This window comes from Oryctolagus cuniculus, chromosome 16, assembly GCF_051225735.1.
Source record: "Oryctolagus cuniculus isolate XC-2025 breed Fujian yellow rabbit chromosome 16, ASM5122573v1, whole genome shotgun sequence".
In the NCBI taxonomy this organism is placed as follows: Eukaryota; Metazoa; Chordata; class Mammalia; order Lagomorpha; family Leporidae; genus Oryctolagus; species Oryctolagus cuniculus.
In genome coordinates, this window is record NC_142882.1 from 57,695,310 (window position 1) to 57,720,361 (window position 25,052).

General features: G+C 49.0%; 1 protein-coding gene across 6 annotated transcripts in view; it reads left to right on the forward strand.

The window, feature by feature from the left end:
• Positions 1-25,052, forward strand: part of WIPF3 (WAS/WASL interacting protein family member 3) — an 86,897-nt gene that overhangs the window by 30,871 nt on the left and 30,974 nt on the right. The window lies entirely within an intron of this gene.

Below are 25,052 nucleotides of genomic sequence, written 5' to 3' on the forward strand. Positions count from 1 at the left end.
ACTGGGAAAATATTTACATATTAAAGGGCAATTAATGACCTTACTCAGGAAATGTACAAAGTATATACTCTCACTATGGAAAGAGTAGAAAAGTGACACAGGACATGATCAAGTGGGAGAAATACAAATGTTTCGGCCTCACTGCAGTAAACACAGAATAAAAGAATGAGAAACCCTTTCATCTATGAACTTGATGGTGCTTTTTAAAAGAGTGTTTGTCACAACCACAGGAACTGGCCCCTTCTCACTCTTGGTGGAGACAAGCACTGGTCTAATTCTCCGAGACACAATGTGTCAGCGCAGATCAAACCTTCTGGAAGACAGACGCACTTAATGACCTCCTTGCACTGAAGCAGTGTTTCTTTAAGTCACTGATTGTGGATGAACAGGACTACTTAGCCATACATATTGAGGAAAGCATTACTTACAATGACAACCCCAAAAGGGAGAAGAAACACCCTACATGTATAATATCAGGAAATTCAATAAATAAACAATGAGATAATCCACAAAGCGGCATGGAAGCACCATTAAAAAATCATATCAAAATTATTTTATAACTTCCAGCGTAGTGACTGAGGCACGGATCCGCCACCGTGAAAGCAGGAACCTGCGTTGGAGGGGAATGGACGCTCTCGGGGATCCTGAGGGACGTGCACATTATTTCCTGTCGCAAACGGGAGGGTGACTTTATGTCCCAGGGCTTTGGTTGTGCCCCGGGGGAAACGCACCGCCTCACTCAGCAGCAGTCTGCCAACGCCAGCCTGCTCTGGAGCAGACCCCGGCACACCACAGCAGGCCAGCCGAGCCCCTCACTGCTGGCCGACAGCCCCTGTCTGGGAGTGCTGCTTCATCTCCAAAGAATCGGGAAGAATAATCAGAGGTAACGTGTCACAGCCCATGAAGAGGACGTGGATTCTGCGTTCAGCCCACAGATGAAGTGTACTGGAACACAGTCACGGTCATTTCCGTCGTGTGTCTGGCTGCGTTTAGGATACGGTGGCAGAACACCAAATCAGCAAAATGGAATTCTTCCAAACGAGAATTCCGTTCTTTTCATTAGTAGATCTGTGTTTTTAAAAACCATGCTCAACTATGATTGCTATCTTTTGAAATTTGTCAATAAATACTTTGTGGAATTCTCTCTTCTCTTTTGTGATAGAAATACAAAGATAATACCCTTGATTTGCAGCCTGGCCCATCATGCCCAAAATATTTACTGCCTGGCCCTGACAGGAAGTTTGCCAACACCTGTCCCGCAGCCAGCTGGCCTCGCTCAGCCCGCCTTTCGTTACCAGCAGCCCCGGAGCTCGGTCCCCAGCATCAGGTCTTGTCCCTCCTCTGCTTCACCTCGGGGTGGGGGCTGTGGCCCACTCACCCTTGCCTGCCTGTCCACCCCCACGATGGGCCTCCTCCTGCTGTCTTTACGCAGCTCTCCCGTCTGCCCGGAAGGCTCTTTTCTGCTGTCATAGCTCACACTTCTTCCTCCTACTCCACACTGCTTTGGTACATATTTTATATTTTGTTTTGGTTTTTATTCTTTTAAAAATATATTTATTTTAAAGACAGAGCTACAGGGAGAGAGGAATCTTCCATCCACTGGTTCACTCCTCAAATGGCCTCAACAGCGGGGGCTAGGCCAGGCTGAAGCCAGGAGCCAGGAACTAACTCCATCCTGATTTACTACTTGGATGGCAGGGGCCCAAACATTTGGGCCATCTTCCACTGCTTCCCCAGGGGCATTAGCGGGGAGCTGGATTTGAAAGTGGAGTAGCCAGGACTCCAGCCTTTGTTCGTGTGAGACATTGGCATTACAAGCAGTGATTGGAGTCTGTGTTTGATATTTTGTGATCTTCTGTGTCCCTCATGCCTGGCTCAAATTAGGCACTCAGCTTTCAATGAGTGAATATGAACAGGGTCAACAGATGGAGCTAAAACTTCTTTAGCCGGTGCCCAGGACTCTGAATGTCTATGCTGTTAAAGAAACGTTGTTAAAGGCCCTTTTTAGAGTACGGTACAGAAGACTTTGTTCAGGACCATCACAATAGGTACAGGCGGGACCACTGCAGTGGGGTTTTACACTGGCCTAGGGAGAATGGGTTCATCTCCACATACGGCCTGGGCGGGTGCTGGCAGGCCTGGGTGATCAGACATCGCCTGAGGGTGGCGGAGGAGGAGGAACCCAAGCAGGTGTCACTGCTGAGGGTTCTGGCTAAGTGGATGCAGCAGGGGTCCTGCTGAAACTGGCTGTTACATGGAAGGCTGCAGCTGGGCCTGGGGGAAGGCTCAGGAGCCTGGGGAACGTTTGGTCAAGCGGAGAACCTGCCTGAGTGCTCACAAAACAGCGTGGCAGGTTTTGTTAAATGCCCTCTGCAAGGAGGGAGCGATGGGGCAACTGCCCTGGTTCCCTGTGGTCCCACGCAGCCAATCAGACTTCGCTTCAGCACCGGGGGACCTGGGACTTAGGCTGGGGGGGCTCGGGTCAGAGATTTTGGGTTTCTCCCTGCTGAACCTGTCCGTTCCCGTCCATCTCCATCCTCTCCTGCCCTCTGCTGTGCTGGCTGCCTCTTCCCAACGCTGCGGCCTAGAACAAGGAGAAAGGGCCGAGGGGGCAGCCAATGCTTGGGAGCAGGCCTCTGCCTCCCGGGCCTTTGGAACTCTGCTCCTTTGTCTCATCTCTTTAAAATCCCAAAGAGAGCAACATCAAAACTGCCCACGGGGTGCACCGGCCACCTAGCATTACATCATCATTGTTGCTTTGCTTACAGAATGGAACGTTTAAAGATATCTAAAGAAAATGTAATGAGTTTGATTTTTGAAATGCAGCAGAATTTTACAGAGCTTTTGTTTTGAATGTCCTTTGATCCATGAGCTTCTGGGGTGGGGGCTTTGAGTTCTGAGCCCTCGTCACACGTGCTGGACTCCATGCAAGTGACAGTGTCACGGAGCAGCAACTGACCAATTTTGGAGCTGGGTTGCCCAGGCAGAGCCTGACAGCCAGGCTCACGGCTGTAACACGGGTGTGTGTGTATGACGGATTTGTGGATTTTTTGCAGCACTCCTTTTCAATGCTGCCATTAAGTTAAAGCGTCCTAAGAAGGAAGCAGTTTTCTGAGAGCAGGTGGGTCTTATCATTTAAATGCCAGGCTCCCCGATTATTTATTTACCCAGAAAAGTAGCGCTCCAGGCCGGAGGACACCATGGTGCTGTGTTTGCTGCCCGACCCCGGGGTCAAGTTTAATAACGATGCTGACGGAAGGCGACAGTGAGCAGCAAGTTGTGGTCCCTGGCTGCTCTGTGCCCTCACTCCTGTTGCCAGGTCCTCCTTTGTGGTTTTTCTCCCCGTGGTCTAGGAGCTGTGTGATTCTTGGGCCAGGGAGACTCAGTGCTGGGAGGCGTGATCCCAATGCCCGACCTCCTCCAGCAGGCCGGGTGTGAAAGAAAGCGGGGGAGCCAGAGTGCTCAGTGCGGTCCCTGGAGGACTTTATGGGAGTTTCTGTGTTTGCTGTTGTGGAGAAACAAAAGCTGGAGTGTGGAGCACCAGGTGGAAGGACGCGTAGCAGAACTGCATTTTATGTCATGTCTGGAGAGGGCATTTGCACAGTTAGCGGTGCATTTGGAATAACAAGCGGCTTAAAAATTCTTAAGCACTGTTAGGTAGGTTCTGATTAGTGTTGCTAAAGAAGGGTTGGGGCGTTTATCCTGGACGGAGAGGGGCGGCTGGAATAAGGAGGCTTCTGTGTTTGGCTGAGCTGTGAAGCTGGTATACGCTTGACCTTTGGTCTCTACTTAACAGTTTGCAAAACTACGCCTCTGTCTTCAGGTTATGTTAAAAACATGGTGCTCCCTCTCCTTTGCTGATTTTCACTGGGAGCAGCCGCAGTGAAAAAGGGGCCCTCCTAGGGGCAGATTTCCTGGGTGAGAGAGAGAGAGAGAGATGTATGCAGGGGTTACCACTCAGACTTCCTAAGGGCACTGGGACACATTTCAATGTGTTTCTTTTTTCTCCACTAGGAGGTGGGAGGGGTGGCAGGAACAAAGAGGAGGAGGTGTGCAGGGGTGCACAGGAGGCAGCAATTGTGCACCGGCAATGCCTGGGACTTGGCAAGAAAAGCCTCCTCCAGTGCTTAGTGAAGCTTTTATCAAGTGGCCCAGGAGCCCAGCAGCGGAAGCAGCTCCCACGCAGCACCTGAGCCCAGCCAGGGCTCCAGAGGGAGGGGACGTGGGGTGCGAAACCCCCAGTATGTTTCTGGGGCCAGGATCCCTGGTGGCAGCTTTGTCTTACGCCCCCAGGCTCCTGGCTCCGAGCCTTGAAATCCCAGAGTCACTGACCATTCCCAGAAAAGCTCAGGGGCCCCTGCCGCCCGCCCCAGGCATCACTGCACGTGCCCCCCACCATGTTGTGCTTTGGTGGGTGACTGTGGTTTGCAGCCTGGGGTCTTTAGGGTCGTGTACCCCATCTGCCTTCATTCTTCATCTTCCTTGTCAGAAGAGGGGGAAACACCCTATTAACGTCAGGTTGTAGGAGGCACATGCACACCCCAGCCCTGGCCATGTAGAACAAGCTGCAGCGAGGCAGGGGGAGGGTGCTGGGTCCCCCCAGGGCACCTCTGCAGCGGTGTCGCCTCGGATGTGTGACAGAGGACAGGTAACATGAAGTGAAGAAAGCAGGACACATGCAGGCCCTGTGGTCCCAGTTACATAAAGCTGAGTGTGTGCAAGCTCGAGACGCAGTAAGGAGGGCGGGTGTTTGGGGCAGTAGTTACGGCACCACTCGGGATGCCTGTGTCCCATAGCAAAGCGCCTGGATTCAGCTGCCAGCTCTAGCTCCTAATTCCAGATTCCTGCTGACCCACCAGTGGGAGACAGCATGTCACAACTCAAGTACTTGGGGTCGCTGCCGCCCATGCGGGAGACCTAGATGGAGTTTCTGGCGTTAGCCTGGCCCGGCCCTGGCTGTTGTGGGCATTCAGAAAGTGAACAAGTGGATGGAAGATCTTTCCCTGTCTCACTGTCTCTCTTCCTCTCTCCCACCATCTCTCTCTGCCTTTCAAATAAAATGAAAATAACCTTTTTAAAAATGTAAGAAAAGAGCCCTAAGGACACAGAATACAGATACCATCACTAGGTGGTCTTGGCGTGGAAAGGCAGTGTTGGATGATTTTTGTTTTCTTTTTTCATGATTCTACATTTTCTCAAATTTCTGTGGGAGCATTTATCACTTTTGTAATTAGGAGATAAGGTTTTTTTGGCCGACGCCATGGCTCACTAGGCTAATCCTCCACCTGCGGTGCTGGCACACCGGGTTCTAGTCCTCGTTGGGGCGCCGGATTCTGTCCCGGTTGCTCCTCTTCCAGTTCAGCTCTCTGCTGTGGCCCGGGAGTGCAGTGGAGGATGGCCCAAGTGCTTGGGCCCTGCACATGTGTGTGAGACCAGGAGAAGTACCTGGCTCCTGCCTTTGGATCAGCGCGGTGTGCCAGCCGTAGCGGCCATTGGAGTGTGACCCAATGGAAAAGGAAGACCTTTCTCTCTCACTGCCCACTCTGCCTGTCAAAAAAAAAAAAAAAAAAAAAAAAAAAAACTTTTTTTTTCTTTGACAGGCAGAGTGGACAGTGAGAGACAGAGAAAAAGGTCTTCCTTTTGCCATTGGTTCACCCTCCAATGGCCGCCGCGCTGCGGCTGGCACACCGCACTGATCTGATGGCAGGAGCCAGGTACTTATCCTGGTCTCCCATGGGGTGCAGGACCCAAGTACTTGAGCCATCCTCTACTGCACTCCCTGACCACAGCAGAGAGCTGGCCTGGAAGAGGGGCAACCGGGACAGAATCCGGCGCCCCAACGAGGACTAGAACCCGGTGTGCCGGTGCCACTAGGCGGAAGATTAGCCTAGTGAGCCGCGGCGCCGGCCGATTAAGTTTTTTTAATTAAGCAAAAAGAGCGATGATCACTTGCTGGTTGACTTAGGCCATATAATAATAATGAATAATAATAACAGATGTCCGCGGACTAACTATTGTACACTAGGTGCTGTCACAGGCACTTAACGTGATTGTCTAAACTCGCATCTACAGCAATACAGCGAGGTGGGCCCGAACAGTGCCATTTTACAGGACCACAGCTGGTGACCCGGCAGGGCTGTAGTTTGAACAGCCCCAGTCCCTGCCCTGAACCTCTAACCCAGCTGCTCTGTGATACGGATTCAGAGGCTGTGGCATCCACTGGGAGTCTCAGGAGAGCAGTGCTCAGGGGCTGTGTCTACTCCGTTGAATCTAAAAGCCAGGAAGTTTCTGACTGGATCCTGTTCCCTGAAACTTAGAGCTTCCAGATTTCTTCCTGTGCCCCCAAGCTTGCCCTTTTTCTTTTTCTTTTTTCTTTGTGGTTTCTTTATTTTTTCCATGAGCTTTTGGTTTCCCTCACCCTTTGAATTACACACACATACACATACGCACAGAGATAGAAAGATGATAAAATGGGCAGATGTTTGGACTAGTTGGGACACTGCACCTGATACCCAGAGTGCCTGTGTTTGAGTTCTGGCTGTGCTCCCCGTTCCAGCTTTCGGCTGTTGCACGTCCTAGGAGGCAGCAGGTGATGGCTCAAGTAATTGGGTCCCTGCCACCCACATTGAGTTCTAGGCTCCTAGTTTCAGCCGAGGTTATTGCTGACGTGGGGGATGGGAGCTCTGTCTCTAGGATGTTTCCTGCCCCCCTCCAAATAAATTAAACAATTTTTGAATATATTAAATCGCCCTCTGAATCAAACTCATGGTTTGACAGCAGAGAGTCAGAATTAAAGGAGGGATGTGATGCAGAGGAGCTCAGCTGTGTCCTGCTGTGCTGGCTGGCTTTTGATAAGCTCAGAAAGATGGGTTTCTTCCTCTAGCAGTGTCGGGTGCACACTGGGGACAGTATATGCTTCTTGACTGAATAGCAGCTGACTGTGTCCTTAACCCACTCCATGATGCAAGTATGCAGAGAGGCCTGGACATGCTGTTGACCGTGACCAGGAATGGAGGTGCTCAAAGTAGAACCAGGCTCTTAGACCACAGCTTTGTGCTCTAAGTCGCCTCTTCGTTAAGTATTTCCTGCATATGGGATCCTTGAAGCCCCAGCTTGAAAGAGACCTCCTGTTCTCTGAATTAGTGACCTTCGTCTTCCTCTGCTTGCTTCTCTGGTCATCAGGCACCACCTGTGTCTAGCTGAGGTGTTGGGCTGTCTCCTGAGTAGAGCAGTCAGTAAGAGATGAGGGAGGGCTTGGGCCCAGCGCTCACAAAACAGTCTGAGACAGAGGGCCTGTGCCTATGTCAGTACAGGCATGTAGCAGGCCCTCGGCACGTAGCGTTACTTCCTGAGATCTGGGCTTTAGCGAAGGGAATGTAATTCTCCAGGGAGACCTGCTAGGAGCTTGGTGACTACTCCTCTGTGCCTTCCAGGTGCCCACACCTTGAAAGCCAGAACATAGTGACACAGTCACATTTTAGTAAGACTAGTTTGTAAAACAATTGCAGTTCTATCAGAAGTATCAAACAAAGGGACAGCAAAATTTAATACTTGGGCATTACATTAAAAGCGGTTGAAACTATTTGTAAGGCAGAGAAAGAGAGAACTCCCATCCATTAATTCACTTCCCTAAATGCCTACAACACCTGGGGCTGGGCCAAGGCTGAAACCAGGATCTAGGAACTCAATCCAGGTCTCCTGTGTGGGTGACAGGAACACAATTATTCACCACTTTCTGCCATCCTCACCCCCCGGGGTCTGCATTAACAGGGAGCTGGAGTCAGGACCTGGGAATTGAACCCAGGCATTCTGATGTGGGACACAGGCATCTCAGCCACTAGATAAATGCCTGCCCCTTAGGTATTATTGAACTTATTGATTTGTAATTTATTCGAAAGGCAGAGAAAGACACAGAACTTCCATCTGCTCATTCACTCCACAAATGCCAACAGCAACCAGGACTGGGCCAGTCTAAAGCCAAGAGCTTGGAACTCCATCCATGTCTCTCGCATGGATGGCAGGGATCCAAGTACTTGGGCCATCACCTGCACATTAACAGGAAGCTGGATTGGAAGTGGAGCTAAGACTTGAACCCAGGCCCTCTGATATGTGATGTGGGCATGCCAAGCCGTGTCTTAACTACTGCACTATATTCCTGCCCTGAGTATTACATTAAAAGCCATAAATTATCCCCAGTGCAAACTTTTCCATTCCAATTTCTTATTGTTTGTGAGGAGAATAGGCCCTGTACCTTTGCTTTACATACAGACATTTCAATCATGGCAGGAAGCAGCATGGTGTGCCCGTTTTATATATGGCAGTAATAGATTTCCATTTTAATCAGGTCTGTTCACAATAGAGGAGTTTAAATGTGTTTTCAAGCTGGTAAAAGCAGAATTCCACCTGCACGGCACAGTATTTAAAACACAAAGGTGTAAAAACATGTTTGTGTCCCCCAGTCTTCTGCTCAGCTGTCAGGTTCAGCAGGGATCCTGCAATAGAGCCTGGTGTATGGGAAACCAAACAGGCGGGATTGAGAGGCTGCAGATGCCAGCTGAACCCCAGCTCTGCCATCCCCTAGCAGGGTGATGTCAAGCAAAGTACTTGGTACCTCTGAGCCTCAGTTTCCTTACCTGCTCGGGGAAGAATCGTCGCCACTTCCTGGGGTAGAGTGCCCCTAAAATGGAAGCTTCAAGAAGGGAAGGATTTGTGTCAGTTTTGCTCAAGGTGCATCTTGGACATGTGGGCAGTGCTGGCACATAGTGGGCGCTTGGTGTTGAGTGAATGCATCCTGGGGTTATTGTGGGGATCCAATAAGGTAACAGTAGCAGCTGTTGGTTATCAAGTACTTACTGAATAAATGGCATCTGCTTCTATTTTGGAGACAAGAAAACAACTGGGAAAATCTTGCACTGACAGATGCAGGTCAAAGGTCCCCGTGGTCAGTGCAGGGCAGGAGGTCAGACACCAAAGGTCAAGATTAAGTTTGGTAGCCTGAGTTATCCAAAGTGAAGAGTCAGGCCAGCGGTCTGAAAATAGACCAACAACACATGGGCAGAGGCTCCCCTCCAGGATTTCCTGGAGTTCTGAGGCATCAGTAGCTTGATTCTTAGGAGTGATGGTTGCCTCTTCCGTCCTCTTTTGTGCACTGAGTGTACCTTGGTGCATGGGTGTAGCAGGAGGTACCTGCAGTCAGGCCCAGGTTAGAGCTGCATGACCTTCGCTAGGAGCTGTCTGAGCTGCCACCACGAGAGTGACAGATGCACGCATGGAGGCCCGGGGGTGGCCTTCACCATGCATCTGGGTGAGATGGCAGCTGGTCAGATATTTCAGACATCTGCAGGAGGCTTTGTTTCCTCAGCTGCGGGTTGTTCCTCACTCACAAGCAGCTTCTGCAGCAGCAGATCAAGAAGCTGCTACCAGGACCAACACCCGTTTCCCTGGAGGGTTTGATGCGAATGCTGGTGCAGGAATTCGAGACCTCCTGGCTCCCAGCGCCTCTCTGGAGGGGAGGAAGCAGTGTTCTGGGATGCTGAGATTCAGATACTCTGCCTTGCTCTTTTGCTGCCTGAGTCAAACATTGATTGAACATTCTGCTGACCATGGTAATTGATAGAATATTTTCTTTCCATTGGTTGATATAAAGAAATTATTGTTACATTTGTGACTAACTTTAGTTAATTTTATGTGTTTACTTATTAAAGATTTATTTATTTGAAAGGCAGAGAGAGAGAGAGAGAGATCTTTATTCTACTGGTTCATTTCCCAGCTGGCTACAACTGAGGCTGGGCCAGGCTAATGCCAGGGACCTGGAACTCCATCCACATCTCCCACTTGGGTGACAAGGGTCCAAGTACCTGCCATCATCTTCTGCTTTCCCGGGTGCATTAGCAGGGAGCTATATTGAAAACAGAGTAGCCATAATTTGAACAGGTGCTCCCATATGGGATGCTGGCATCTCCAGCAATGGCTTGACCCACCATTAACACAATGAGTGGCACAACACCATCTCTGGTGAGTTTCATCTAGTATTATACTTGAATTTTTAAGGGCCCCTGTATAGGTATACACTGAAATCCTTGTGAATGATATCATATAGTGTTGCATATGTTGTTAATAATTAAGAGCAACAGAGTGAACTGGACTGGAGATGGGACAAGATTGCCATGAGTTCTATTGAAGCTGAGTTTTGGTATCTGAGGTCTCATTATACTACTGACTGTATGTATCAGCAGTTTTCCATAAAAATAATAAAACAACTTTAATGGGCAGCAACAAACTCACATTTAGTGGAAAATACAGGTGATCTGGCAGAACTAAGGAGGGAGTTACATAGTCTGCTTTTATTAATTTAGATGGATGTTTGAAACCAAGTGCTCTATCCTTTTTAATTTTTCAATTAAAATTTTCTTATGACCCACATAGGCATGAGCTGTTTGGTTGAAATGCTTTCTATGGCTGTGATTTGTCCTGAGTGCACCAAACACTGTGGCTCCTGTTTTTCTAGGGATTGATGTTTTAGTCCAGCTCCCACGTCCTGCAGCTACAGTATCGCCTCTAATCATTAAATTGATACATGGGGTTCTCTGGTTTACTTCTTACAAGAGTGAGTATTGATAGCAGCCACTCTGAGCAGTGTCAGAGAAGCCGTGGGCTCCCGGCTACGGTGGCTCTTGCTACTTTTTAATTCAAATAAGCCTTGAGAGCAAGTGCAAGAGCAAAGATAGCAAACAATGTTTTGGGAAACTGTTGCACTTATGTTCTCTACCCTGGTTCAAGGACATCTGAACCAGTTTGTGTTTTTTCCTCAGATAAAGCATAGGGGACATTGGAGATAATTATTAAAACAAAATTCTCCCAGTTGGCAACTCTCCTCAAAGCCAAGGTCACCCAGATATGGAGGAATTCTCACCTTCAGCATTCTCTGGGACTGAATGGCTCCTGTGGCTGGAGTGTTGGGGATTCAGAGACTGCTGGATGGGAAGAGCTTTGCAGGCAACTCGGACACCCCATCTATCTATATGGTCTCTCTCGCTTGCTCAATGTCTGAGAGTACTTCAAAAAGTTTACGGAGGGGTGGGTGTTATGAGCATGGAGCTGAGCTGCCACCTGCAGCACCGGCGTCCCATGTAGGAGCACCAATTGGAGTCCTTGCTGCTCACTTCCCACCCAGCTCCTTGCTGTTATGCCTGGGAAAGCAGCAGAGGATGGCCCAAGTGCTTGAGCCTCTGCCTTCTACATTTGGAGACCTGGTTGGACCTGGCTTCAGCCTGCCCAGCCCTGGCTGCTGCACCCATCTGAGAAGTTAACCAGATGGAAAATGGATCTCTCTCTCTCGATCTCTCTCGTCTCTCTCGATCTCTCTCTATCTCTCTCTCCCCATTCATATAAATAAATAAGTCTATAAAAAGTTTGTGGAGAAATCCATGCATAGTATTTTCAAAATATGCATTTTAAGACTTATTTATTTGAGGCCGGTGCCGCGGCTCACTAGGCTAATCTTCCACCTTGCGGCGCCGGCACACCAGGTTCTAGTCCCGGTCGGGGCGCCGGATTCTGTCCCGGTTGCCCCTCTTCCAGGCCAGCTCTCTGCTGTGGCCTGGGAGTGCAGTGGAGGATGGCCCAAGTGCTTGGGCCCTGCCCCCCATGGGAGACCAGGATAAGCACCTGGCTCCTGCCATCGGATCAGCGCGGTGCGCCAGCCGCAGCGCGCCGGCTGCAGGGTAGCGGCAGCCATTGGAGGGTGAATCAACGGCAAAGGAAGACCTTTCTCTCTGTTTCTCTCTCTCACTGTCCACTCTGCCTGTAAAAAAAAAAAAAAAAGGTTTATTTATTTGTTGGAAAGGCAGAGTTACAGAGAGGCAGAGGCAGAGAGAGAGGGAGAGAGACATCTTCCACCTGCTGGTTCACTCCCCAAATGGCCACAACAGCCGCAATTGGGCTGATCCAGAGCCAGGAGCTTCCCTAGTGTCTCCCAGTTGGCAAGGTGCAGGGACTCAAGACCTGGGGCCATCTTCTACTGCATTCCCAGGCCAGAGAAGAGAGTTGGATTGGAAGTGAAATGCTCGAACTGATGCCATATAAATGCTGGCATTGCAAGTGGTGGCTTTTCCCACTATGCCACAGCACCAGCCCCTATAAACTTTGCAGACTCCTCATAAGCATGAGTTTTAAAAGTTTTTGCACCAAAATAAACTCACTTTTAATTCCATTTCTAGTGAAATTTAAAAATTATTTATTTTTATTTGAGAGGCACAGGGAGAGCCAGCAAGCAAACACGCACACACTGCTGTCTACTGGTTCACTTCCGGGGTCCTTGGCCGGTGCCTGAGCTGGGAGCTGAAACAGTCTGGGCCGGCGCCACGGCTCACTAGGCTAATCCTCCACCTTGCGGCGCCGGCACACCAGGTTCTAGTCCCGGTCGGGGCGCCGGATTCTGTCCCGGTTGCCCCTCTTCCAGGCCAGCTCTCTGCTGTGGCCAGGGAGTGCAGTGGAGGATGGCCCAAGTGCTTGGGCCCTGCACCCCATGGGAGACCAGGAGAAGCACCTGGCTCCTGCCATCGGATCAGCGTGCTGCGCCGGCCGCGGCGGCTATTGGAGGGTGAACCAACGGCAAAGGAAGACCTTCTCTCTGTCTCTCTCTCTCTCACTGTCCACTCTGCCTGTCAAAGAAAGAAAAAGAAACAGTCTGGGTCTCCCACGTATGACAGGAGCCTAAGTTCCTGAGCTCTCACTGCTGCCTCCTAGTGTCTGCATTGGCAGGAAATCGTAGTCGGAAGCTGTGATGTAGGACGCAGGTGTTCTCAACCAGTGTCTTACCTGCTAGACTAAATGCTTGTCCCCCTATACACTTCTTGAAGTAACCTCATATGTATATAATATGTGTTATATAGTATATCTTGCATATTGAAATTATGGATTTATAATATATTGACATATTAAAATTATGCAAGTATTTTATATATTTAAAGGTATTTTAAAATTATATATTTTCTATATAATTATGCATCTATATGAAGTTATATGTATTTACTCATCTATGACTGTATAATATAGCTATGCAGGTGTATATAATATGTAATTGTCACAGAAGAGCATCACTTGGACTATTAGGAGACAATCACAAAGCAAAAGGAGGTCCCAGCCCCGTTGGTGGAGGATCCTAGCTTAAGTTGATGTGTGTTCTAGAACATGGGCATCTCAGGTGATGGAATTCTCTAGAAAAGTACTTGTAGGTGGTTTCGTGATTATTTGAGAGCTAAGAATCAGCAGAGAATTTTCTTCTGAGCCATTTGTTTTGGAGGTTGTTTACTTACCTGTGAGAAGGCTGTGCCCTTGAGGTTTAACGAATACTTGACATTGTAGCACTTACCAGCAAATGCCTTCATGTGCTGCCAGCTCATGGGAGGCCACATCCATGTGTCCATGTGTCCCCTGCCAGCTACACAGAAGCTGCATCCGTGTGTTCCCCGACGGCCACGCAGAGGTCGCATCCATGTGTCCATCTGTGTGTTCCCCACCGGCTGAGTGGAGGCCGTGGCTATGTGTTCAGGCTCTGAACATGGCTTTGGGTGCAGGTAGTTCATTGGGAAAGTGATTCCTGGAGCACTCACAAGCGAAGGAGGAAGTAAAGTAGAGGATGAGGAAAACCAATTAAGGACCGGGGGACCACCAGGGTCCTCCCTGCTGAGGGCCCGAGAGACCAGGTGGAACGTGCCTGGCCTTGTCCACCACCTCTGGACACATTCCACCCCTTCACTCATCCATCCAGAAGGAAGTGTCTTCCTGTCTGGGCAGCTCCCCTGGCAGAGCCCGCAGTGTCCAGAGGGGAGCTGTCTGAGCTAAGCCAGGCTGAGCGGGCGTGCATGGGCACCCACAGCATCTGCCATGGTCCTGCTGACCACTGAGTGATTCGGAGGAGAAGCTGAGACACAGCAAGATGAAGTGCCCGGAGTGGCACGGCTGGTGGAGCTTTGGACTTCTTCCCCTGCACCCTGTCCTCCTGTCCAGGCTGTGGTTGGGGCAGAGATGGCCGGAGCATCCCCTAAATCCAGGGTGGCCAGTGGCCTTCTCAGAAGATACTCCTCCTGCAAGGACCTGTGCTTGGCCCGTGTGGCCCAGTCTTTGAGCCTGGTGGCCAAGACTCCTGAGCCAGATCTCCTGCGCTCTCTTCTGGATGTTGCGTGGTCTTGGTTGGGCAAATGACTCCATGTTCTGTGCCTTAGTTTCATTCTCTGTGAAAGTGCTGTCTGTCTCTTTATGGTCACTATGAAGCTTGAGTGAATTGCTCCGTGCAAAGTGCTTAGAGAGTTTCCCTTTTACTAACATTTTCCCGACATTAGAACGAACACACTGTGTGAAACAGAAGCTCACGTCTCATGGCAGCTTGTGTGTCTGGTGGATGCCCCACCAAGACTAACACCGGGGCCCTTCAGGTGATTTGCTCATCCCTGCTTTCCCTGCACATGGCCAGGGTCCCTAAGGAACGTGGCTGTGCTTGCTTTGCGCTCCAGGGCATTGGCAGCGTACATCAGTGTGGTGCTCAGCCGTGGGTGCAGTGTGGGACTCACGTGTTTGATGAATGAGGGCAACTGTCCCTTGTGTTCGTCGGTGACACCGAACCTCAAGTTACTCAGCCAAGCCACCTGCTGCTAGTGGCATCGGCATATAAAGAATATGAATGATTGCACTAGAGATGCAGTCCTTCCAGAATTTTCTCTATTTATAGAACACTATTCTGAGGCCTTCCAGAGAATTTTCAACTGTGGCTCAATTCTTTAATCCCAAGTGAGATGAAATGGGGATCTGCCATGTGGAGTGTGTGCTGAGAACATCTGCCATGAACTGGTGTTAGTGCTTCACTGGGGGTGACGCTAAGTGCTAACAGGTGGACTGATTTTAATATCGGCTTCACCTTGACACACACTCACCAATGGAGGGGTCTCGTTTTACACACGGGGAAGCCAGACCCATGGAGGTGGGCTGAGAGCCCCAGAGCAGAGCTGACCCATGCAGGTTGCATGTTCGTGTTTACCAGGTTCTTCTTGGTACGTGTCAGAAGCAGCCAGAAGCGGGTGGTGGCAGGTGCAGCCTCAGCACCAACTTCCAGACCCAGTGCACTGTGAGCTGCCCTCCCCACCAGCGTAGGAACTTGGGCCTCCCTCCCCAGAACCTATCCTAACCCTGAAGCATGACTGTCTTCGGAAACATGGCCTTTACAGGGGTAATTATGGTAACAGAAGGTCATGAAGACAGGCCCTTCTCTTTTCTGTGCAGAAACTCACCCAGGGAGGACCCTGTGATGACCCTGCTCAAGCCAAGGAGAGAGGCTGTCCTCAGAAATGAACTCTGCTGCCCCTTGATCCTGCACTTGTAGTCTCCCCGAGCAGTGGTGCTCTGTTATGGTGACCTGAGATGTGTTGCCCTTATTAGCAGGCTTGTGCGCACCCCTGGCTGGCTCCAGCAGCCCCATGGAGTCTGCGCTCCCGGGCCTTGGGGGCAGATGTCCTTCCAGAGGCTGGATCTAGCCTTCAGCAGACAGATTCTGCATCTTGCGTCCTCACTCCTCAGACTGCTGTGTGTGCACATCCTTTGCCCCAACTTTTTGTGCTGCTTTGTTCTCTGTTTTATTTTGTCTACTGTTCAGAAAACTCAGAATCTCTGATTAGATGGAGCTTTTGACTCTGAAACCTCATTTAGGCTTTTGCTTCTAATGACATAAATTTGCTGAGTGTGTGCAGGAGGAATGCATTTCAGAATCAATGCTCAGAACACTATTTCTGGAAGCTTCTAAGGAGAGTTGTGTCGATTCCTTGCACCCTTGGATCGTTTTAGCATCCATTACGGGACGGTCTCTCGACAATCAGAGCAATCAACGCTGCTCTCAGAGCAGCCCGTGACCCCTCCCTTCGGGGACCTCCTTGTTCCGGATTCTTGCTGGGATGGTGGGGCTTGAGTAAGGTTAAAGTGGACGGACAGACCCAGGGTGAGCCTAGGAGGAGATCTTAGCCTAGACTTGCAGTGGAAAAAGTACAGCCCATACCAGAGAAGCCCCAAGGAGGGAAAGTTAATCCACTCTTTACAAATCATCCCGCTCCTTCCCATCTTCATCTCCCTCACCTTTTCTCGCTCTGCCATCCCTTTCTTTCTTTTTCTTTCTTTCTCTCTCTATGTAACTAACAACAGCACAGGATGCCCAGTTAACCTTGAACTTCAATGACCAAATAATGGTTTTAGTATAAATACGTAGCCACTATGGGCAGTTAAACTGAAAACTTCTTGTGTACCTGAAATTCACACTTACTGGACATACTGAATATCATCTGGCCACCCTACGTCTGTCTCTCACCGAGCCACTCGTGTTTCTCACGTGTGTATGTGTGTGTAGATACAGCTAGAGAGACAGCATAGCTCTATCACCCGTCTTTCGGCAGTGTTATTTGTTCATGTCTATTCTGCAATTATCAGATCTGTGACTCCCCTTGAAGCACTGGGTCCCATCCTTGGACCACAGGTGGAGGGGTGGGATGTGTCCTGGGCAGTGTTAGAAGTTTGAACAGTAATTGTTTTTCTCTTGGGTCACATTTCATTAGTAGATCTGCAAGTCAACCAGGCAGTTGGCAGGAATTACTAATGTCTGTGTTTGTGCAAATGACTATGCCAGTCTATGGAAGACCCAAATCAGTGAAGCCACTTGATCTCTACTCTCAGATAAGAGGTAAGAAAATTCAGAATCCTAAGGAAAACTTTAACGCGTGACAGCCAAGGATGAGGCGTGTAGGGTGGAGGAGGAGGAACTGTTGCTAACAGCCCTGCTGTGCGCTGTGGGGCCAGAGCAGCTGCCTGCTCCCCAGCACGAGGGCCCAGCAGGGAGGCGCTGGGGCGCCCTCTGTGGGTCTCACCCCCTGGATCTTGCACCCTAAGGACCTCCCTCAGCTCCCCTTGGACCCAGCCCCATGACACAGTGCAGTTAACTCCTCCCCAAAAAATGCGGCTTCCCAGACACTAAACAAAATCATTTCTCTTTTAATAGGAACTGTGGCAACATTTTTCTTTTTTTTTTTTTCAGTTTTATTTAACAAATATAAATTTACACAATACAGCTTTTGCATTACAGTGGCTTCCCCCCATAACTTCCCTCCCACCAGCAACCCTCCTATCTCCAGCTCCCTCTCCCATTCCCCTTCACATCAAGATTCGTTTTCAATTCTCTATATACAGGAGATCAATTTAGTATAAATTAAGTAAGACTTCAACAGTTTGCACCCACATAGAAACAAAGTGTAAAATACTGTTTGAGTACTAGTTGTAGCATTAAATCACAATGTACAGCACATTAAGGACAGAGATCCTACATGAGGAATAAGTGTACAGTGACTCCTGTTGTTGACTTAGCAAATTGACACTCTTGTTTATGGCATCAGTAATCACCTTACCCTCTTGTCATGAGTTGCCAAAGCTATGGAAGCCTTTTGAGTTTGCCGACTCCGATTTTATTTAGACAAGGTCATAGTCAAAGTGGAAGTTCTCTCCTCCCTTCAGAGAAAGGTACCTCCTTCTTTGATGGCCCATTCTTTTGTGGCAACATTTTTCAAATTCCTGTAGGAAAATAGGAATAAACAGATTTCTTTTTCTTGTTTTTTTATTTCATCATGCCCCAACTCATTCCACAGAAAGTTGACACACTAGTTTTAAAAATTCTGCTCCCACAAAGCTCTCCTAGGCCCTTTCTTTCTGTAGTCCCTGACATCCAGAGACCCTCCCCCCAGCCCAACTTATCAGGCATCTAGTTAATGTTTTAACAAAATACATCTAAAAGCTCTATTGGGTGTTCGCCAACTCAGTGCTAAGAAACACTACAGGCGTCTGGTTCTGCTGGCCCAGTGCTTGGCCATGCGTGTGCTCTGGGGTTTCCACCGTTCTCCTGCCTCACCCAGTAACTTCAGTGATAAGAGTGCTTTAACACCATGACTTAATCTTCAGGATTTTCCCATATAAACACTGCAGTGTATCTGTGATTTAATTTTTAATTAATGAATTTGAAAGGCGTAGTAACACAGAATCTTCCATCTGCTGGTTCACTCCCTAAATGCCTGCAACAGGGGCCAGATCAAAGCCAGAAGCTGGGAATTACATCCGGGTCTCTTATGTGTATAGCAGGAGCCCGAGAGCTACCTCCTAGGAGCATTTATCTTGTACAGGACTTTATCTTTAACAGAACTTTTAGGTTCACAGAAAACTTGAACAGAAAATACAGAGAGTTCCTAGAAATCACCCCCACCTGCAGACTAATTTACACAAAACATTAGATTTTAATCAAAAAACTGTATTTTATTAGAGATTCATCATTAAAACCATCCCTTTCAAGCAGGCATTGGCACAGGAGCTAAGACACTGCTTGGGACACCCACATCGCATCAGAGTGCCTGGGTTTGAGTCCTGGCTCTGCTCCTGCTCCCACACTGTGGGAGGCAGCAGGTGATGGCTCAAGTACTTGAGAGAACAGGATGAAGTTCATGGCTCCCAGCCTCGTCCTGGCCCAGCCCTGGCTGTTGCAGGCATTTAGGGAGAGAACCAGTGAATGGAAGGAGTGTCTGTCTGTCTCTCTCTCTCTCTCTCATGCTGCCTTTCAAATAAATAAATAAATAAATAAAGCCATACCTTTGATGACACAATGAGCATAATAACTGCCAAAGATTGTTGAGAATCTTAAAATGTGATTTCTGTTAAATGTTTGCTCATCATAGGACCTCGCCTTGTTTTCTGGCAGTACGAATATTTTGAGTGCTGACAGTGGAATTAAATATACTGGCAGTCGGCACAGCAGGAGCCCTCGGTGCCTCACTGTGGAAATCCTGGTCCTTACAGAGCCTTAGGACGTCCAGACGCCTCTGGGTCTCTAAGTGGCCTCTCCCTTAGCAGGGCTGTAGCCCCTTCAGGTGCAGTGTGAGCTTCACACAGGTGCCCGGGAGGCAGAGCCCATCAGCACCAAGGAGGGGCTGGGGCTGGGGCTGGGGCCACGGCCATGGCCACGGCCACAGCCACATCTTGGTTTTCAGCAGTGATGGTTGTATCAGCCTGTACCTGTCTGGTCAGAGAGCCTCAGCCAGCCAGCCTAAGTTCAGGAGGTGTAAGGCAAAAATACCGTGAGCTAAAAATAACGCCCCCTCCTTATCCTGTTATCACTTCCTCAGATAATGTTCTGTTCCATTTAAGCCAGATGCTCTCCCTGTCACAATGGTCATGAAGACTTTGCTATAGTTTTCAAGAGCCAGGAAAGCCTGCATTTTCTGTTGATCCATTGTAAGTGCGATGACCCTCAAATTTTTTCTATTCCCTTCCAGAACCGCTGGTGTCCAGAGAAACAGATGCCAGCATAGCTGTCAGGGAGGGTTGAGGGGGGCCCCGTTTTATTAAAAATACACAAGGTGCATAGTTAAAGGAGTACGTTCGTTAGTGGGAGTTCTTCGTGTGGATCATTCTCTGGGACCCTGCAGTTCTCATGAAAAAAAAAAAAAAAGCTTAGTTTTCTTCTTAATGCACACAGTCTTCACATTGAAGAGCCCGTTTTACTGCAGTGGATTTTGGCATGTTTATTATATATAAGACGTTGTGTAGAGTACTGGAAGGCTTGATGGAGATGTAATGTCTGCCCTGAGTCATTTACTCAGGGACGACAGGTGCGTATCAAGATGGACAGCACGTGATCTCTGCAGCTGCCGGCGGGTTTCCTCCTGGGGAAGAACCTGTCCTTGATAAACTGCAGGAGCGGGGAGGGAGGGTTGGAACTTGAGGCTGGGACGGAGGCAGCAGGAGAATTGCTAAGCCGCAGGTGGTGTGTGAGACGCTGGGCAGAGGGAGAGGGTAGTTAAGAGAGGTTACCCAGAGCAGCCCAAGCCCTGGGTGTGAGGTGGGGCCCTACGGGATGTGGGCCCGGTGGACTCCCTCCGTGTCAGGACTGTCAGGGGCCCCTGGAGGTCAGCTGGCCCAGTGCTCTCTGTGAGGTTGTGGATGATGCATGGGAGGAAGCCTTCCTGCTCTCCACCACGTTCCAAAGGCCGATGGCCCCGTGAACACTGTGTAGTGCCTGGGGTGGTTTTCTGGCTGGTGCTTGTCACAGAAGGCTTTGAGCTGCAGCTTCATGGCCTTGAGGAGCAGGTCAGAGACAAGGTGATGGAAGCAGGAACCTGGAAGCAAATGTGTCCATGAAACATAAACTCCCCTGAACTGCAGAAATCTCGGGGAGGCTTTGGGCTTCCTGGGCGCATCCACCCTAGACCTCCAGGGCTCAGGAATCCCTAGAAGCTTGTCTGGGCTAAACTCATAAAATGTATACAATATACACAATACGTGGGTAAGAGTGGATGTGCCAAGTAGGGAATAGTTGACTCTGGCTCTCTGAGTCATTTCAGGTTCCCTGAGAAAGCCTTGGAAGAGACATGTGATTTCAGGAGGCAGAGCTAGGCGAGAGGTCCCATCAGCCAGAGGGTGTGCACAAGCATTGAGTTCAGACACCAAGCATGTGTGCTACTTGTGCAGGGAGTGGGGAACCAGGCACGTGCAGCTGGTTTGCTGTGAGAGCAGGTGATAGGTGGAAGCTGGGGCTGGGGTCGGATTCTGGAAGATGGCAGAAGCTGTGCCTCGGAAGTTCGTCCTAACTCTGTGATGCCTGGTCCAGATCTGGAGAAGAACACTGGAGAACAAAGGTTTTAAAAGCAAGAGGCCCAGCTGGCGCCGCGGCTCAAGAGGCTAATCCTCCGCCTAGCGGCACCGGCACACCGGGTTCTAGTCCTGGTCGGGGCGCCAGATTCTGTCCCGGTTGCCCCTCTTCCAGGCCAGCTCTCTGCTGTGGTCCGGGAGTGCAGTGGAGGATGGTCCAAGTGCTTGGGCCCTGCACCCCATGGGAGACCAGGAGAAGCACCTGGCTCCTGCCTTTGGATCAGCGCCGGCCACAGCGGCCATTGGAGGGTGAACCAACGGCAAAGGAAGACCTTTCTCTCTCTCACTGTCCACTCTGCCTGTCAACCAAAAAAAAAAAAAAAAAAAAAGGCAAGAGTCCCTGTTGGAGACCATTTAGATCCCAACTCAAGCTTCCCACCCCCACGTGCGCCCCTGAGGGAAGATCTGTTCTCCGTGCTTGGGTGGGCATCATGGTTTAGGCAGTGTGGGTGAGGGGTGCAGAGTGTGTGGGTGCATACAGGAGTGGAGCGGGGGACTGGAAGGGCTGGCAGTATCAGAGACCCATTTTGAAGGCAGAGTTGGTAGGAGGTGAAATTGACAAATGATTGATACAGGGATTTGTTTGTTTTGAGCCTGCTTGACTGGAAGGGTGTAGCTGAGGTCTGTTTCACAAGAGGAAATAACAGGTGTGCAGGGGTGTGTGTGCATGTGTGTTTGTGTGTGCGTGCATATTTGGGGTGATGATGTGCAGATGATCAGTTTATTTGGAATGTATTGATTATAACAGGTTAGTTTAAGATGTTTTTACATGTTCGGCTGCTGGTTGGAAACATAAGCCAGGGCCATACACTCTGTTCATCCTGAAAGGACCCATGCATGTGGCATAAATGCCAACACATCCGACAGGTACACTGCGTAGACTCCAGCTGGCACCTGTCTGAGCCTGTGTAGGAAGCAGAATGTGGAAGCTCCAGCTTTGTCCCTGCCCTTAGTAGATGCATTGTCATGAGGATGAATGAGAGCGGCTGCCCCAGTGTGGCAGTGCAAAGAGAAAGAGCAGGATTTAACTTTCCTTGCAAATAATGCTGTGAAAGTACCCCATTTGTTGTATTCTCTTGTCTCTGACCTTTGTCCACGGGCACGTAGTATAACAGACATTTTCCTAGGTAAAGAAAAGTAACTACTAAAGAGGTTACAGAAAGCAGAGGGAAAAGGAGTGGGAGTCTTCTGCCTAGTCCCAATAACACCTTCCTGCCTTTCCTATTTGCCTCTGTTCTGACCATTAGCAAAATAGTTTCTGCTACCTTCTGTTTGTCATTTCTATTGCCCGCCCCCCTCCAAGAGCAGCAACTTGGCACTGTCTTTGCAGAGAACTTTAGACTGCAATGTTGTGCTTCAGTCGACCAGGAAAGAGATACAGATGGGATTGCTGCTATGCAGGGCTCGCTGGACAGATAGGGCACCAGATGAAGGAGCTGACCTTCACGCCCCAGGGCTGCTGTGAGACACCCAGGCAGGGATGCACATGCAAGGACTTGTGTGTTCTCAGTGTTGGTGTTGGGGGAAAGAGAAGCTAGGTGAGAGAAAGCCCAGTTTCCATAAAGTACCCCATGTAGTAGGTGGATCTGAGCCAGACAGAGCCGCCGTACTGGTGATGGTCGGGTCAGATCCATCCAGAAGTGTTTTGAGGTCACTGATATGGGAAGGGGGTGTCTTTCTGACTCTCCACGGTACCCGTCAGTCACCTGGTGTAAATCAGGGTGCTCTACCCTTCCCAGACGTGTTCATATTAGCTTCTTGGCCAGCAGTACCTCCTGGCCCACTGGCCTTGTTCCCTGAAGGTCACACACACACGTGAACTAGATTGTTTAGAGTTCAAGAAGAGGCTAGGGGAGGTGCCCCTCCTTTTCTTAGGGAAACTCTCAGACATGATTGTTTCTGGATGTTTAGACTTTCTCATATTGTGAAAGATACTCAAGGGCCATGCAATGATGATGGGTCAGAGAGACCCCGGGCCAGCAGCCAGGAGTGGTCACGTGCCAGTTGTTGGCCTAAAGACACAGTCCGAGCACTCCAGTATGCTGCAGGCGTGACAACATAACACTCGGGAAGCTTCAGATTTTGGAGCACTTTGGACTTGACCTTCAGGTTAGGGGTGCTCCCCTGGTGATGTCGCTGCAGTCATTTCAGAATGTGAAAACCCTGAAGGCAGAGACATTTCCAGTCCCAAGCATTTAGGGTAAGGGCTGCTCAGTCTATGCTATTCTGCAAATGAACAGAAGTGAGAATTTAGCAAGTGGCCCAGTAAGTATATCACATTATTACTGTCTTAGTCTGATCTCAGCTGCTTAATAACACAATACCACAGACTAGTCCAAGGTCAGGGGGCCACATCTGAGGATGCCTTTTTGTTGGCAGAGTCCCGAGGTGGCTCAGGGAAACATGGCCAAGAGACAGAAGCACATGTGTGTAGGGGTGGGGAGGGTCTCTCCTCTGGTCTCTGTGTCTTACAGAGCCACCTGTATTCAATCAGGGGTCCCCATCCTGAGGACTTATCAACCCTAATTACCTCCCAGGGACCCCACTTCTACATCCCATAGTCAGCACAAGGGTTGGGGGCACAAAGCATCTCCAAACCATCGCAGCGCCCACGTGAAGAAGGAGCAGCAGCAGCACGTGTTTAAGTGGAGTTTGAGTTGTCGTTCCCTTTTTGTGGCTTGTTTTTGCAGCAGGAGAGATGCTAAATCTGTTGGGACGTGTTGAGGTTCGGCTGCCATCTCTAAATAATGGACCGGCGCTGTTCGTTCTGTATCACACTGAGACCTCCTCGGCTGACGAACTCCCAGGAGAGAGAAGGGTTTCACTCTCTTACATCACCCTCACTGCCTCCTCGCCACCTTCCTCCTATTTTTGGTCCTTAGTGCACTGGGTGGACTTCTTCTGTGGTTACCTTGGTCCCTTAGTCAACTCCAGCCTCTGGTGTCCTGCTCAGTGTTGGGCAGTGTGCTCCTGCCGGCTCCTGTGAAATGAGATCAGTGGTGCCCCACACTTTGCTCCACTTCTTTTCTGTCTACCACGTCCCAAATTCTCTCAGCCGTACTTTAGATTTTGCTTTTATATTTCAAATTAGCATAAAGTGAGACTGACTTTTGCAGAGGAGGGTGATGGGCCTGTGAATTACAGTGCACTTGTAGCTTTGTGTAACCATCATCAGGATACAGTAAGAGTCCATCACCTTCACAAACCCCCGCATGCTACCCCTTTGTAGCCACACCCTCCTTCCTTTGCTGACCGCCTCTGGGCTTCCTGTTTATTAGCTCAGCCTTGTTCCACTGTTGCCGGGTAGCATTCTACAGTTTATTAATCTATTCACCATTAAAGCAGCACTTGAGTGCTTCAGTTAGGGCTGCTTATGAATAAGGCTGATGTAAACATTTGTTCTGGATTTTTCCATGAACCTAAATCTTTATTTCTCTATAGTAAAGGTCTAGGAGTGAGAGTGCTGGGCCATGTGTTGAGTGTGTCTTTAACTTTATGAGAAACTGTCAGAGTGTTTGCCAGAGAGACTGTGTTTTTTCACATCCCACATTTGAGGGCTCCTGTTGTGCTACGTTCTTATCTGTACCTGGCAATGTCAGCCTTATGTTTTCCTTTGTTTCACCGTTCTGATGGTGTGTAGTGCTATCCCAGTGTGGTTGCAAATAGCATTTCCTTGATGGCTAATGGAATTGAACATCTCTGTATGTTCTTATACAGTATGTCTTTTTTAGTGAGATGTCTGTGTGAGTCTTTCACTCTTTTTTTTAAAAAAATAACTTATTTTTTTCTTACTGCTGAATTTTAATAGTTTTTTTTTAAAAAAAAAAACTATTCTAGGTACAAGTCCTTAGTTGTACATGCAGTCTGAAAATATTTTCTCTGACTCTGTACTTGTCTTTTTATATTCTTCACAGTCTTTCCCAAAATGAAAGTTTTAGATTTTTTATGTCATATTTAGTAATTTTTTCTTTAATGAGTTGTGCTTTGAGTATCTTATGTTAAGCACTCTTTGCTTAGATTGCAAAGACTTCACCATGTTTTCTTCTAAAAATACTATAGTTTTACCATTCACATTTATATTGTGAACCATTTTGAACTAGTTTATATATAAGGCATGAGGCTTAGGGTGAGTTCAGTTTTTGTTTTTGCTTTTGTTTTGCATATAGATGTCCAGTTGTTCCAACAGCATTTTTTGTAAAGACTGTCCTTTTTCCATTAAATTGCCTTTGCACCTTTGTCAAACATCGATTGAGCATATTGGTGTAGATCTAGCTCTGAACTTTCTTCTGTTCCATTGACCTACATGCCTGTCCTTTTGACAGTTCTCCACCATT